Below are 14,746 nucleotides of genomic sequence, written 5' to 3'. Positions count from 1 at the left end.
TAGGTTAAAAGAAAGACTAAAACCATTGAGAACACTTACTGGTAAGAATATTGGTATCAATATTAAATATGCTAGACTATTCTATATGATGTTTGTTAGATCTCTCGTTGATTATAATGCTCTGCACTTAATTAATTTCCCCTCCTCTGTGTTGGACAAACTTGAAGTAATACAGAATGAGGCCATGAGGATAATTCTTGGTGCCCCAAGATGCACAAGAATCATCAACATGAGGGAAGAACTGAAGCTTCCATCCATACTAGAGAGAATAATGCAAGTTAACACTACCTTTTGTCTTAAAGTTATGAGAGATCCTACATCTCCTGCATTGCTCAGAGACAAATTATTTAGTGCTGTTAACACCCTTTTGACTGGTGCCGACATACCAACTCACTCCTTTTATGATAATTGGCTGAGAAACAATGCTTACAATCTCATTAAACTTAACATTCCTTTTAAGTGCAATCTACCTGTCTCTGATATTCCTCTTTATCTGTACCCCACCATTCAAGTATCATACACACCTGTCACCAAGAAAGATAATGAGAATCTTGCTCTACTCAAAGCTGTCACTCTTGAAACAATTGCTTCCTCCATCGAGAGTCTAAGATCTCACGAGCACTGTGTCTACACCGACGGCTCAGTCCAGTCTTCTACTGGACGGACTGCAGCGGCATGTAGGTTTTATAGAAATAATATTTGCACAAAGACTGTCAGTGTCAGGTTAAACAACTGGCTGACCTCCACACAAGCAGAACTAGCAGCATTACATTTAGCAACCAGTACATTAAAAAATACTGGAGGAGGAATAATATTCTGCGATTCAAAGTCTGCTCTTCAAGCAATCGAAAACTTCTCTTGGAAGATCGACAGCAAGAACCTCATACTCCCAATTATAAATGACCTAATTGATGCACAGAGTAAAGGGTCTCGAATCTCCTTTGTATGGATACCTTCACACATAAATATAACCCATAATAATGAGACAGACATTGCAGCCAAATTAGCGTGTAACAAGTTTGAAGTTGAATTAGATCTAGGTATCCCCATCTCTGCTGTCAAAACTGTATTGGTCCAAACATTCAGATCTGATAGGAAAGAACTTACTGACTCCCAACGACCTGAAAGTACTAGTATATAAAGCTATGATTTGTTCAGATCTGAAACCTACATCTATGGACAGCACAAAACGTCCACTAGACTGTGCGACACAGTGGTTGCAAGGATCAGGTTGGGTTACCGTTACCTGTGGCAGGTGGCTGCAGGTGACGGGTCTCCCAATCCTGAGCACTCCAGTTGCAAACTCTGTGAGCAGGAACTACGGCATGATCTCCCGCTCTACATCACTGAATGCCCAGTTATTAGACCTTTCAGACCAGTTGGCATGAGGTACCTGGAGCTTTGCAATTACTTTATTCACTCTCGTATTCTTGAAGATATCCTCACAGTATACCCAAAATTTGCCAGTGCAGGCTATTAAACACATGGCTCTGTATGACTAACCATCCTGCGAGATGGGGACTTGTATTACCACTGCTACCTTATTCAATCTTGTGTTGTTGATATCCTCAAAATGCATCCGGAGTCTGCCAGTGCAGACCGCTTATCACATGCCTCTGTATGACTAACCATCCTGTGTGATGGGGATTTTTTAGCATCACCTAGTTAGCTTTTTTGACACACTGTACTCCACTTCATATAGTCTAGGGTAGCTGCACTAATGCAGATGTACCTCATATCTTAATAAAAAAAAAAAAAAATAGATGGATAGATAGATAGATGCGAGCATGTGGGTTATGTAGAGGAGGGAGGGGTCCCCTTACCTGGGAAGGATATGTTGAGGAGAGAGGGGGGTTCCCCCTCAACCTGTCCTCTTAAAAAGAACGTCAACATTTGCCGTTTGACTCTACGGCTGTTTTTGGACGTTATTTTGTGTAAAACTACGTCTATTTTCGCTTCCATGGACTATCTCTTGTTATACAATGAAATACCACACTCTTATTATTCTATAACTCACTGACTATGCTCTGATATTTGTTCTTCAAGTAAAAATATATATATTTTTGCCTTAATTAGGCCATAATCCAGAAAATTCCAGCCTATCGATCTTTATATTTAGGAAAACATCTAATAAATTTGGAAATGAATTTTTCGTTCGCCGACAGTTGCCTGCTACTATTTAACCCTCTATGCTTTAATGTCGCTGGTCATTGTGACTTTCCCAGGATTTATATATGTTTTGTAGTAGCATTTAGTCAGACTACAGTAATTTAACTAATGGGAAACCTCTATAGTTGTCGTAAATTAATAATAATCATTTATCAAATAATAAATTAGCAAACATATGCAACATTTTATGTTACGACTTTTCGGGTAGGCCGTTCTGTTTGTTTACAACCCCAATGGTTCAAAATACACAATACTTTTAATATATAAGTGACTAAGTATGCTCTAATATATGGTCCTCAATGAAAATTATCGTTTTTTTTTTGTTAATTTGTCCATAATGAATAAGATTCCTTACTGTTGATCTTTATATTAAGAAAAACATCTAAACAAATTGGTATTGTGTTTTCGTTCAGATAAAGTTTCCAGATACTATTTCCTAGTTATCAATTAATGTAGGTGGTTATTTTAATTCGCGGCTACCAGGGGCTTTCTCCCATTATACAATATAAATGTACTCACTAACTATTCTCTGGTATCTGTTCTTCAAGTAAAATTACCAATTTTTTTGTTTAATTAGTCCATAATTCATAAAATTCCTTCAGGTCGATCTTTATATTTAGAAAAACATCTAATCAATTTGGAATTTAATTTTTCGTTCACCTACAGTTACCTGCTATTATTTCATTGTTATATTTTATGTCGCTGGTCATTACAATTTTCCAAGAATTTAAACAGCTAAACAGCAAGTAGCATCTTGTTAGAGTACAGGAATTTACCTATGGAGAACCTCGATAGCTGCCGAATATTATTAATGATTATATATGTAATTTAAAATAATGAATTATATACCATTTCTTATGTTACGTCTTTGGCGGGTAGGCCGTTCTGCGGGTTTACAACCGAATTGTTTAAAAATCACACTATTTTGAATGTATGAGTCACTAGTATGCTCTGATATATGTTCTGCAATGAAAATAAAGATTGTTTTGTTGTTAATTACTCCATAAATGTGTAATGTGTTAATTCAGTCTAAAATCTTTTTGCAACGTTTATATGCGATATACGTAGCTGGAAACTACCTAATATTTAAAAATAATAGTTACAACATTCTATTAATATATAATGTTGAAATAAATATCACACAAGGTCTGTATATCTGTTTTTAGATGTCTTATAAATTTTTTTTTAAAATAGTATTAATGATGTTTGTGAATCTTGAGTAAAAATTATGTTAATTATTATTAATCTAATTGTTATTATTTAAAGTAAAAGAATTGCAAGTATTCGCATAACCACGGGATCTCTGTTTGTGTATGAATGCACGGATTTGTTTTTGTTATGAGAGGGACGCCTTAGAAAGCATGGTGTAGGCCACCTGTGGCTCGCATCCGATCCCACGATCGTCCTCGCCCCTAAATCAACACAACAGGTATTTAGTATTTACGATTATAATAAGTAATATTTCTTTTATAATAATATTGCAGCAGGTGGTGTAGTGGTAGGACACTCGCCTGGCGTTCCGCGAGCGCTATGTCATGGGTTCGTATCCTGGCCGGGGAGGATTTACTGGGCGCAAATCCTAAACTGTAGCCTCTGTTTAACGCAACAGTAAAATGTGTACTTGGATGAAAAAACGATTCTTCGCGGCGGGGATCGTATTCCAGGGACCTGCCCGAAACGCTACTCGTACTAGTGGCTGTACAAGAATGTAACAACTCTTGTATATATCTCAGGTTAGGGGCTAGGCATTTACACTCTTAGGTCAGCAAACTAGCTAGAAGGTTAGACTATTAGACTCCACTGGTCAATCGGGGCCCTGCATGACTCAGCTTATCCTAACCTAGCCCAGCTTAAACCATCTTAGCATAGTTCATTCTAGCTGTGCATAGTGCTTGCACAGCCTTGCTTATCCTAGTTTACCTCTTCCTAGCCTACCGTAGCCAAGCCTATCCCAGTATACTCTTACCTAGTCTTGCCTAGCCTAACCCTGCCTTGCTTTTAAACATGACCAGTCCTTCCTACCCTAGCCAAGCCCTGACCAGCTTAGCCAAGCCAATCCCTGCCAAGATTTAGCATAGCCTTGCCTTTTTATTAATATATAGAGGGTACCACCTCTGGTTGAGTATGTAGGAACCCTCCACTTATAGGGTTGAGGGTTCCATATATATATATATATATGCGGAAAATCCACAGAGAAATATGAAATGAGGTGAACGTTTCGGCTTTGTTAAAGCCTTTGTCAACACCAGACTGACCACGGGATCAGTTAGATCAGTTGCGTTAGGTCAGTCTGGTGTTGACAAAGGCTTTAACAAAGCCGAAACGTTCACCTCATTTCATATTTCTCTGTGGATTTTCCGCATAAAATTATCAGTGTTTTGTGATCGTCAATTGCATATATATATATATATATATATATATATATATATAATATATAAATAATGTGTGTGTAAACATGCCACGTGTGTGTAAATCACAAAAATTAACACTTGATGAAAAATGTGACCGTGTCAGACCACGGAGGAAGAATTGAAACAGGAATTTCCTTAAGTACTTTCATATATTAATACATCTTCAGAAGGAATAATTTTTTATATAAATTAAATAAAAAAAAATCATTCCTCCATGGTCTGACACTCATATATATATATATATATATATATATATATATATATATATATATATATATATATATATATATATATATATATATATATAATGTGTGTGTGTGTGTGTGTGTGTGTACTCACCTAGTTGTGCTTGCGGTGGTTGAGCTCTGGCTCTTTGTCCCGTATGTATGTATTCATATATATATATATATATATATATATATATATATATATAATATATCCTGCCTGAAATGCTGCGTGTACTAGTGGCTTTACAAGATAGTTCTTATAAAGATAGCATTTTGTGGTTATTCTCTATATCTGGTTCACCTAACAGTAAATAAGTACCTGGGAATTAGACAGCTGCTATGGGCTGCTTCCTAGGGATGTGTGTGTGTGTTTGTATTCATGTTGAATTTTACATAGTAGGAAGAGATGTTTGTAAAAAAAAAAATCAAATATTTTTGAAAGTATAAGTAGATTTGATATTTTTCTTTAATTGTTTATGTCTGCTGTCTCGCCTCCTTTATAAAATGGCATCATTCTTGCTTTTTTAAGGATATCAGGAAAAGTAAGGCACTCCAGAGATTTGTTGACTCCTTCCTAGTGTTGCCTAGCCCAGCCCAGCCTAGACAAGGCGAGCTGGGACATCCTAGCCTCACGCAGCTTAGCCCCAACCTACATGTAGCATCCCAGTCCATCCTAAGTGATCATTACCTTACTGGCTGTGTTTTCTCTTCAGCCCTGAATGTAATGTGGTGGAACATAAGCAGATACATATCAGGTCTTAGAGAATCTGTACTTCATACATTTCTTAATAATGTCTCACAAATATTTAAATAATTAAACAAAAATTGTATAATAACTTCATATTATTCTTGCAATTTATTTTTGCATTTTTTTTATACAAAATTTACATTTTAAAAGATTACCTCTATTTTTAGATTGATGACTTGAAGACTACAGTGCCATCCACAGCAAATCATGGTCTTAAAATATCTCCTAGCAATGACGAGATAATTTTCACAGAGATCAAATTTTTGCTAAGCAGTAGTCACAGGTAAATATATATTATATATATATATATATAATATTATATATATAAAATTAACTTCTTCATTGCTCAAAGCACCTTTAGACATTCTGAGAGTTGTGCTATTTTATTAAAAAATTAATTAGGCTATATTTTAATGTTTTGTAATGTTTTCATTACTTTTTTTGTTTTGAATATAAATTGTTGAGTTTTGAAACATTTTGACATTAACTATACCTGAATATTTATAAACAAAAAAATACCAGAACTATGTCCTTGACAATTGCACTAAGAAGTCTTTGCCAAAATCAGGTGCTCAGTGCAGTAGTTAAAAACTTAAAAGTTGTACCACCTCTGGTGCAAGATTAGGGACCCATAGCCTCAGAGAAGAAAATAGAGAGTACTCAGAGAAGGCCTTGAATAATAGGCAGGCTGTTTGTGTGTGTTTCGACGGTAAGCTTGCTGACACCAAATGTAGTTACCTAAGTGTAGTTACAGGATTAGAGCTACGCTCGTGGTGTCCCGTCTACCCAGCACTCTTTGTCACATAATGCTTTGAAACTACTGACGGTCTTGGCCGCCACCACCTTCTCACCTAACTTGTTCCAACCGTGTACCACTCTGTATGCGAAAGGAAATTTTTTTATATTTCTTTGGCATCTTTGTTTAGTTAGTTTAAATCTATGACCTTTTGTTCTTGAAGTTCCAGGTCTCGGGAAATCTTCCCTATCGATTTTATCAATTCCTGTTACTATTTTGTACATAGTGATTTTATCACCTCTTTTTGTTGTCTTCTAGTTTTCGCATATATAATGCCTCTGACCTCTCCACATAGCTCTTGCCCTTTAGTTCTGGGAGCCACTTAGTAGCATGTCTTTGCACCTTTTCCAGTTTGTTGATGTGCTTCTTAAGATATGGGCACCACACAACCGCTGCATATTCTAGCCTTGGCCGAACAAAACTCGTGAACAATTTCTTTAGTATTTCGCCATCCATGTATTTAAACGAAATTCTGAAGTTAGAAAGCGTGGCATAGGCTCCTCACACAACGTTCTTTATGTGGGCCTCAAGTGATAGTTTTCTATCTAGAATCAACTCTAGACCTCTTTCTTTTATCAGAATTATATAAAGATTTCTCACATAATTTGTAGGTTGTGTGGGATCTATGTTCTATTCCACATTCCATAACATGGCATTTATTCACATTAAATTTCATTTGCCAAGTGGTGCTCCATATATTTATTTTGTCCAGGTTTTCTTGAAGGGCATGACAATCATCTAAATTTCTTATCCATCCCATTATCTTAGCATCATCAGCAAACATGTTTATATAATTCTGTATTCCAACTGGTAGATCATTTATGTAGACAATGAACATTTCTGGTGCATGTACTGTGGTACTCCACTTGTGACACTTCTCCAGTCCGATTGCCTCTGATTACTGCCCTCATTTTTCTATCAGTCAGAAAATTTTTCATCCATGTTAGAAGCTTACCTGTCACCCATCCAAAATTTTCTAGTTTCCAGAACAACCTCTTATGTGGAACTCTGTCGAAAGCCTTTTTTATGTCTAGATAGATGCAGTCGACCCAACTACCTTTTTCCTTTAAAATCTCTGTGGCTCAATCATAGAAACTGAGTAAATTCGATACACAGGATCTTCCAGATCGAAAACAATACTGTCTGTGTGATATTATATAATTTCTCTCCAGGTGTTCTACCCATTTAGTTTTTTTTTTTTTTTTCAATCTTTTCACTGTTACACTTGTCAATGATTCAGGTCTATAACTGAGAGGGGTGGGGTCTTCCCTGTTGCCACTTTTGTAGATTGGAACTATGTTAGCCTTTTTCCACATGTTTGCTATGACTCCTATACACAGGGATGCCTGAAAGATCAGGTGAAGTGAAAGGCTGAGCTCAGATGCACATTCTCTCAGAACCCATGGTGAAATTCCATCTGGACCAACTGCTTTGTTCTTACTTAGCTCCTTTAGCATATTTTCCACTTCATCTCTAGACACCTCTATACGCTCTATGATGTTCTCAGAAATTCTTATTGTGTCTGGTTCTCTTAAGATTTCATTTTGTATAAACACACTTTGGAACTTTTGGTTTAATGTTTCACACATTGCATTATCATTTTCTGTGAATCTGTTTCCTATTTTCAACCTCTGGATATTATCCTTTACCTGCAATTTGTTGTTTATGAATTTGTAGAATAGGCCCAGTTCTGTTTTACATTTATCCATTATCCCTTTTTAAAAATTTCTTTCTGCCTCTCCCCTTACTGCTGTATAGTTGTTTCTCGCATCTTTGTATCGCTGGTATGATTGGGGGTTTGGCTTTTTTCTATGTTGATACCTGCTTGATGGGGTTCTGCTCTTCTACTCCCCAAGCCCGGCCCGAGGCCAGGCTCGACTTGTGAGAGTTTGGTCCACCAGGCTGTTGCTTGGAGCGGCCCGCAGGGCCACATACCCACCACAGCCCGGCTGATCCGGAACTTCTCTTAGAAAACAGTCCAGTTTTCTCCTGAAGATGTCCACGGTTGTTCCGGCAATATTTCTTATAGTCGCTGGGAGGACGTTGAACAACCGCGGACCTCTGATGTTTATACAGTGCTCTCTGATTGTGCCTGTGGCACCTCTGCTCTTCACTGGTTCAATCTTGCATTTTTTTCCATATCGTTCACTCCAGTACGTTGTTATTTTACTGTGTAGATTTGGGACCTGGCCCTCCAGTATCTTCCATGTGTATATTATTTGGTATCTCTCTCGTCTCCTTTCTAGAGAGTACATTTGGAGAGCTTTGAGACGATCCCAATAATTTAGGTGTTTTATCTCGTCTATGCGTGCCGTATATGTTCTCTGTATTCCCTCTATTTCAGCAATCTCTCCTGCTCTGAAGGGGGAAGTGAATACTGAGCAGTACTCGAGACGGGACAACATAAGTGACTTGAAGAGTACAACCATTGTGATGGGATCCCTGGATTTGAAAGTTCTCATAATCCATCCGATCATTTTTCTGGCCGACGCAATATTTGCTTGGTTATGCTCCCTAAACATTAGATCGTCGGACATCATTATTCCCAAATCCTTGACATGCTGTTTTTCTACTATGGGAAGATTCGATTGTGTTTTGTACCCTGTATTATGTTTCAGATCCTCATTTTTGCCATACCTGAAATGGCTAAGCTTGCTGATACCATGTGTGTGTGTGTTTGGAGGCTAAGCTTGCTGATACCATGTGTGTGTGTGTGTGTGTGTTTGGAGGCTAAGCTTGCTGATACCGTGTGTGTGTGTGTGTGTTTGGAGGCTAAGCTTGCTGATACCATGTGTGTGTGTGTTTGGAGGCTAAGCTTGCTGATACCATGTGTGTGTGTGTGTTTGGAGGCTAAGCTTGCTGATACCATGTGTGTGTGTGTGTGTGTGTGTTTGGAGGCTAAGCTTGCTGATACCATGTGTGTGTGTGTGTGTGTGTTTGGAGGCTAAGCTTGCTGATACCATGTGTGTGTGTGTGTGTGTGTTTGGAGGCTAAGCTTGCTGATACCATGTATGTGTGTGTGTGTGTGTGTTGGAGGCTAAGCTTGCTGATACCGTTTGTGTGTGTGTGTGTGTGTGTTTAGAGGCTAAGCTTGATGATACCATGTATGTGTGTGTGTGTGTGTTTGGAGGCTAAGCTTGCTGATACCGTTTGTGTGTGTGTGTGTGTGTTTAGAGGCTAAGCTTGATGATACCATGTGTGTATTTGGAGGCTACGCTTGCTGATACCATGTGTGTGTGTGTGTTTGGAGGCTAAGTTTGCTGATACCATGTGTGTGTGTGTGTGTTTGGAGGCTAAGCTTGCTGATACCATGTGTGTGTGTGTGTTTGGAGGCTAAGCTTGCTGATACCATGTGTGTGTGTGTGTTTGGAGGCTAAGCTTGCTGATACCATGTGTGTGTGTGTGTGTGTGTGTGTGTGTGTGTTTGGAGGCTAAGCTTGCTGATACCGTTTGTGTGTGTGTGTGTGTGTTTAGAGGCTAAGCTTGCTGATACCATGTGTGTATTTGGAGGCTAAGCTTGCTGATACCATGTGTGTATTTGGAGGCTAAGCTTGCTGATACCATGTGTGTGTGTGTGTTTGGAGGCTAAGCTTGCTGATACCATGTGTGTGTGTGTGTTTGGAGGCTAAGTTTGCTGATACCATGTGTGTGTGTGTGTTTGGAGGCTAAGTTTGCTAACACCGTGTGTGTACTCACCTGTTTAAATAATAATAGGGGTGTGTACCACCTCTGGTGCAATTGTAGGGACCCACAGCCTTGAAGAAAATAAAGAGTATTCAGAGAAGACCTTGTGGATTCTCACTGAACTCTAATCTTTTCTTCTCCTACCACCCCTCTTATTTTGTTTTATGCTGTATTCTATTATATATCATATAAATACATAGCCAAATGGCAATATTTATTATGTCTATACAAAAAGAAGACATCCACTTTATTTTGTTTCTCTCCTTTGTTTCTATGTGGATTTTGTTGTGACTAATGATTCTCCTCCTTCCCATCAACAGGTCTTCCTCACTGGGCTTGCTCGGCTTTTGTGTTACTGTGAGGGTGCCATCATCGTTTACCCTTCAAGACTGACTCATGCTGGCATTGCATTTGTGGACTTCCCTTCACAGTAAACAGTCCTTCTCCATATGGTGATTGTCCAGGGCAAGCAGGGTGTGACTGCCATCTTGGAGAAGCAGGGTCTTTTAATATGAAGAATCTTCCGTCTTCTCTACTTACACCAGCTTGTGACGGCCTTGCATTCTTGTTACTTCATGGCCCTTGGGCCTTTTTTATTTATTTTACATAATAATTTTTTTTATTAATACCCGTGTTTCACAAGAGATCCTTAACATTTTAAGCACCAATTGTATTGACTAATATACGTCTTGTAACCTTTAAGACATAAATAGACAAGACATAGATAAATGAGTGAATAATACTGAGTGACTAGGTTAGGGCGAGGAACATAGTACAGTGTCTGGCTTTGGAAGAATGCCTACTGTTTTAGAAACCTTATTGCCATGATCATAATCGTATGGGTTAAAAAGCATTTGTTGTCACTCCTACACTGTGGCTTGTTGAGGTTAAAACCTTTGCTCCTTGTTCGTGTTACATCTGACCTTTTGAAGAAATTGTATGAATCAATATCCTCCAAATTGTTCAGTATTTTAAAGGTTTCGCTCTATTACTCTCTCATTTGCATATATCTAAGCATATAGATTAGATATAGATTTAGATTAGATTTTTTAGTCAGGTAAAGGTACATACATTGCAGATGAGTTACAAAGGGAAAGACATTGACTAGAGTTCACTAGCTCTATTGGAAGAGAAACGTCTGCAAGACAAGTGTGGGCAAAAATTAAGGTAGCAGCGGCTCACAACGACCCCCAACGGCTTCATTTTGTATCTTCTCCAACTTGCCCATCCTACCTTTACCAAAACAAGAAATGACAGGTGCAGCATAATCAATAAGAAATCTTACAGTACTCAAGTACATCATTCGTAGCACTTGGACTCCCACTCCTTTCCACAGCATGCCAAGGCCTTCAGAGGTTGTAATCTCTTCCGACATTGACTCAACAGTCTGTTCATCTCAGTTTCCAAACTCTCATAGGTATATCCAACATATATGCCTAAATATTTATATATATTAACTCTCTATATTTTTACCGTTTATTTCCAATATAATGGGCCTCCGACTTCTACATTCAAACTTTAATTTTGTCTTCATTAACCACTAGTCCCATATGGTGACACTGGTTTCCGAAATTGTCCAACACTGTTTGAATCTTTGAAATATCTTTGCCCTGAAACAAAATATCATCAGCATATATGATTGGAGTTACCCAATTTGAGTATTTCTCAGATGCTATTTTATTCATTAGTACATTAAACAGGGTGAGACTCAACACTCCTCCCTGAGGTGTGCAGAGTTCTTGACCTAGATACCTTGAACCTTGAACCATACAACCTTGATACCACACCTGAGCCTTCCTTTCCTGAAGATAATTCCCTATCCAGCGCAATAATCTCCCTTCAACACCAAGACCAGCTAATTCATATAAAATAACCTCTTTGTTGGCTTTATCAAAAGCTCCTTATAAATCAATAAAAATTCTATAATAATCATTACCATTAGCTAGACATTTAATAATACAGTCAGAGGTACTTTTTCCTCTGAGGAACCCGAAAAATTATTAGACAGCTGATCACCTATTATATACAAAAGTTTATTTAAAATAATCCTCTCCATCATTTTACAAAAACACGAGGTTAAAGACACAGGTCTGTACTCTCCATTGGCTTTAGGGATAAGGATGATCATAGTTCTTTTTCATTTACTGGGAATTCTGCCCTCCTTATAACTAATATTAAAGAGGTCTAACAGCGGGCTTTTCGTCATAATGGCAAGTTCATTAAGTATTTCATAAGTTTCTCCATCCTCCCCAGGGGGCGGTAGATTTCCCAACTTTAATCGCTGTTATTAGTTCTTCTCTGGTAATACCTGTGCAAGTGACATCACCACTGTTACCTGCTGTAAGTATAAAATCCTTTCTTAGATCTTTCCAAGAATCAAACGACTCTCTCGTTACAGCGGGTAATTAAATGAACTAAGTTTGGCAGCTTCCGCCCATTTATTTACGAGACCTTTTGCAATTCCTTACTGGTCAGGATGTGCAACAAAATTATGCTTTTTACCCCTTATTTCATTTATGTCTTGCCAGATTTCCTTCAAGTTTGTTACTCCTAACTTTCTCTGCAAACTCCTGCCAATACTTGCTCCAAATTTCCTTTCTCTTCTCCGCACACTTTTATGGGGGGATGCTTTTCTATACCAGATGTTTTCCGGTTCAATGTTGCATTAAATACATCTACCTCCTTAATTAAATCTTAATAAAATGCTTCTGCCGAAACTGGCTTATAAGTATCATACCAAGACTTAATATGACCAACAAGACCCCTTAATTCTCCCTTATTAAACTTTAAGCTTTTTTACTTGCACAACTACTACTAAGATCGAAGGTAATAGTATTCATATCTATTTTCTTTGTTATTTCTGTATACCTTTTTACTTTAACGAAGGTACCCCCCAGGTGTAGGGAGGAATGATCTTTTCCAGGTATATTTTGAAAATCAGCATCGTTTTGCCACGTACCGCTTCGGTTTGTAGGCGGTTCCATGAGTTAATAACTCTGTGGGTAAAAAAGTATCTCCTGTAACTGGTAACTGGCTATTCAGACGAAGGACTTCGGGTAGATGTAGTTTACATGGACCTGAACAACGGTCGTAGTCTGCTGTCTGCTCTGTGTCGAGGCTGTAGCGTCTTGGGTCGATTAGAACTGTACACGCCGAGTGCTACATTCTTGACTGGAGATTGTACTGTGTGCTATTCGATTGATTGATGAAGATTAAGCCACCCAAGAGGTGACACGGGCATGAATACTCCGTAAGTGGTGGCCCTTTTGAGCCATTACCAATATCAAGAGCTGATACTGGAGATCTGTGGAGGTGCGACTGCACCCTGCGTGACGGGAGATGTCTCCCGTGTGGTGTGTGCTATTCTGATTTATTTATAAAGATTAAGCCACCCAAGAGGTGGCACGGGCATGAATAGCCCGTAATGTGCTATTCTCAAGTCGCTTGCTTATGTACGGTGACGACACCTCACAGTAAGATATAGAAGGGTGGAAAACCGTTACCTGTAAATAGGGATAGGATTAATGCTTGTGTAATTAGTTATGCCATTATGATGATGAGATAATGGAGTATAAGGATTACTCGATCACTACATCACCTTCAACTGTTACTAGGGGAACTATTCCATGGTCCAGCGATTTTCTGAAAAGGAGTTTCACTGGCAAGCATAGTGAATTAAGAGCATAAGAATAAAGGTAACTGCAGAAGGCCTATTAGCCCATACGAGGCAGCTCCTATCTATAACCACCCAAACCCACTCATATACATGTCCAACCCACGCTTGAAACAATCGAGGGACCCCACCTCCACCACGTTACGCGGTAATTGGTTCCACAAATCAACAACCCTGTTACCAAACCAGTATTTACCCAAGTCTTTCCTAAATCTAAACTTATCCAATTTATACCCATTGTTTTGTGTTCTGTCATGTGTTGATACTTTTAATACCCTACTAATATCCCCTTTGTTATGTCCATTCATCCACTTGTAAACCTCTATCATATCACCCCTAACTCTTCGCTTTTCCAGTGAATGCAATTTAAGCTTTGTTAATCTTTCTTCATATAAAAGATTTCTATTTTGGGGAATTAACTTAGTCACCCTACTCTAGACACGTTCAAGTGAATTTATATTCATTCTATAATATGGCGACCAAAACTGAACTGCATAATGTAAATGGGGCCTAACCAGAGCAAGATATAGCTGAAGAACCACACCAGGTGTCTTGTTACTAACACTTCGATTAATAAATCCCAGTGTCCTATTTGCCTTATTACGAGCATTCATGCATTGATCCTTTTGTTTTAAATTCTTACTAATCATAACTCCCAGATCCCTTTCACAATCCGACTTCGCAATCTCAACACCATCTAGCTCGTATCTTGTAACTATCATCATTACCTAGTCTCAAAACTTTACATTTATCAGCATTAAACTGCATCTGTCAATCTTTTGACCATTTCAAAACCCTATTTAGATCAACTTGAAGTGATAGTGAGTCTTCTTCCGTGTTAATTTCCCTGCCTATTTTTGTATCATCTGCAAATTTGCAAATGTTGCTACTCAGCATAAGAACACAAGAACACAAGAACAAAGGCAACTGCAGAAGGCCCACCGGCCCATACGAGTCAGCTCCTACCTACAACCACCCAATTAATTTGCCAGTTCCTTTACGACTTGGGACTTAAATCCATTTACACTTTGGGCTTCT

At 38.4% G+C, this 14,746-nt stretch overlaps 1 long non-coding RNA gene across 1 annotated transcript; it reads left to right on the top strand.

Moving 5' to 3' along the window:
• The first annotated feature begins 3,500 nt into the window (after positions 1-3,500).
• LOC138359357 (uncharacterized) lies at positions 3,501-10,596 on the top strand. Its single transcript, XR_011225924.1, has 3 exons — positions 3,501-3,598; positions 5,723-5,838; positions 10,356-10,596. It is a non-coding gene; the product is annotated as an uncharacterized lncRNA (long non-coding RNA).
• The last annotated feature ends 4,150 nt before the right edge of the window (positions 10,597-14,746 follow it).

The sequence above is a fragment of the Procambarus clarkii genome, chromosome 90 (genome assembly GCF_040958095.1).
Source record: "Procambarus clarkii isolate CNS0578487 chromosome 90, FALCON_Pclarkii_2.0, whole genome shotgun sequence".
Lineage (NCBI taxonomy): Eukaryota > Metazoa > Arthropoda > Malacostraca > Decapoda > Cambaridae > Procambarus > Procambarus clarkii.
Note: the sequence above shows the minus strand (reverse complement) of the source record. Positions and strands in the feature narration are given on the sequence as shown.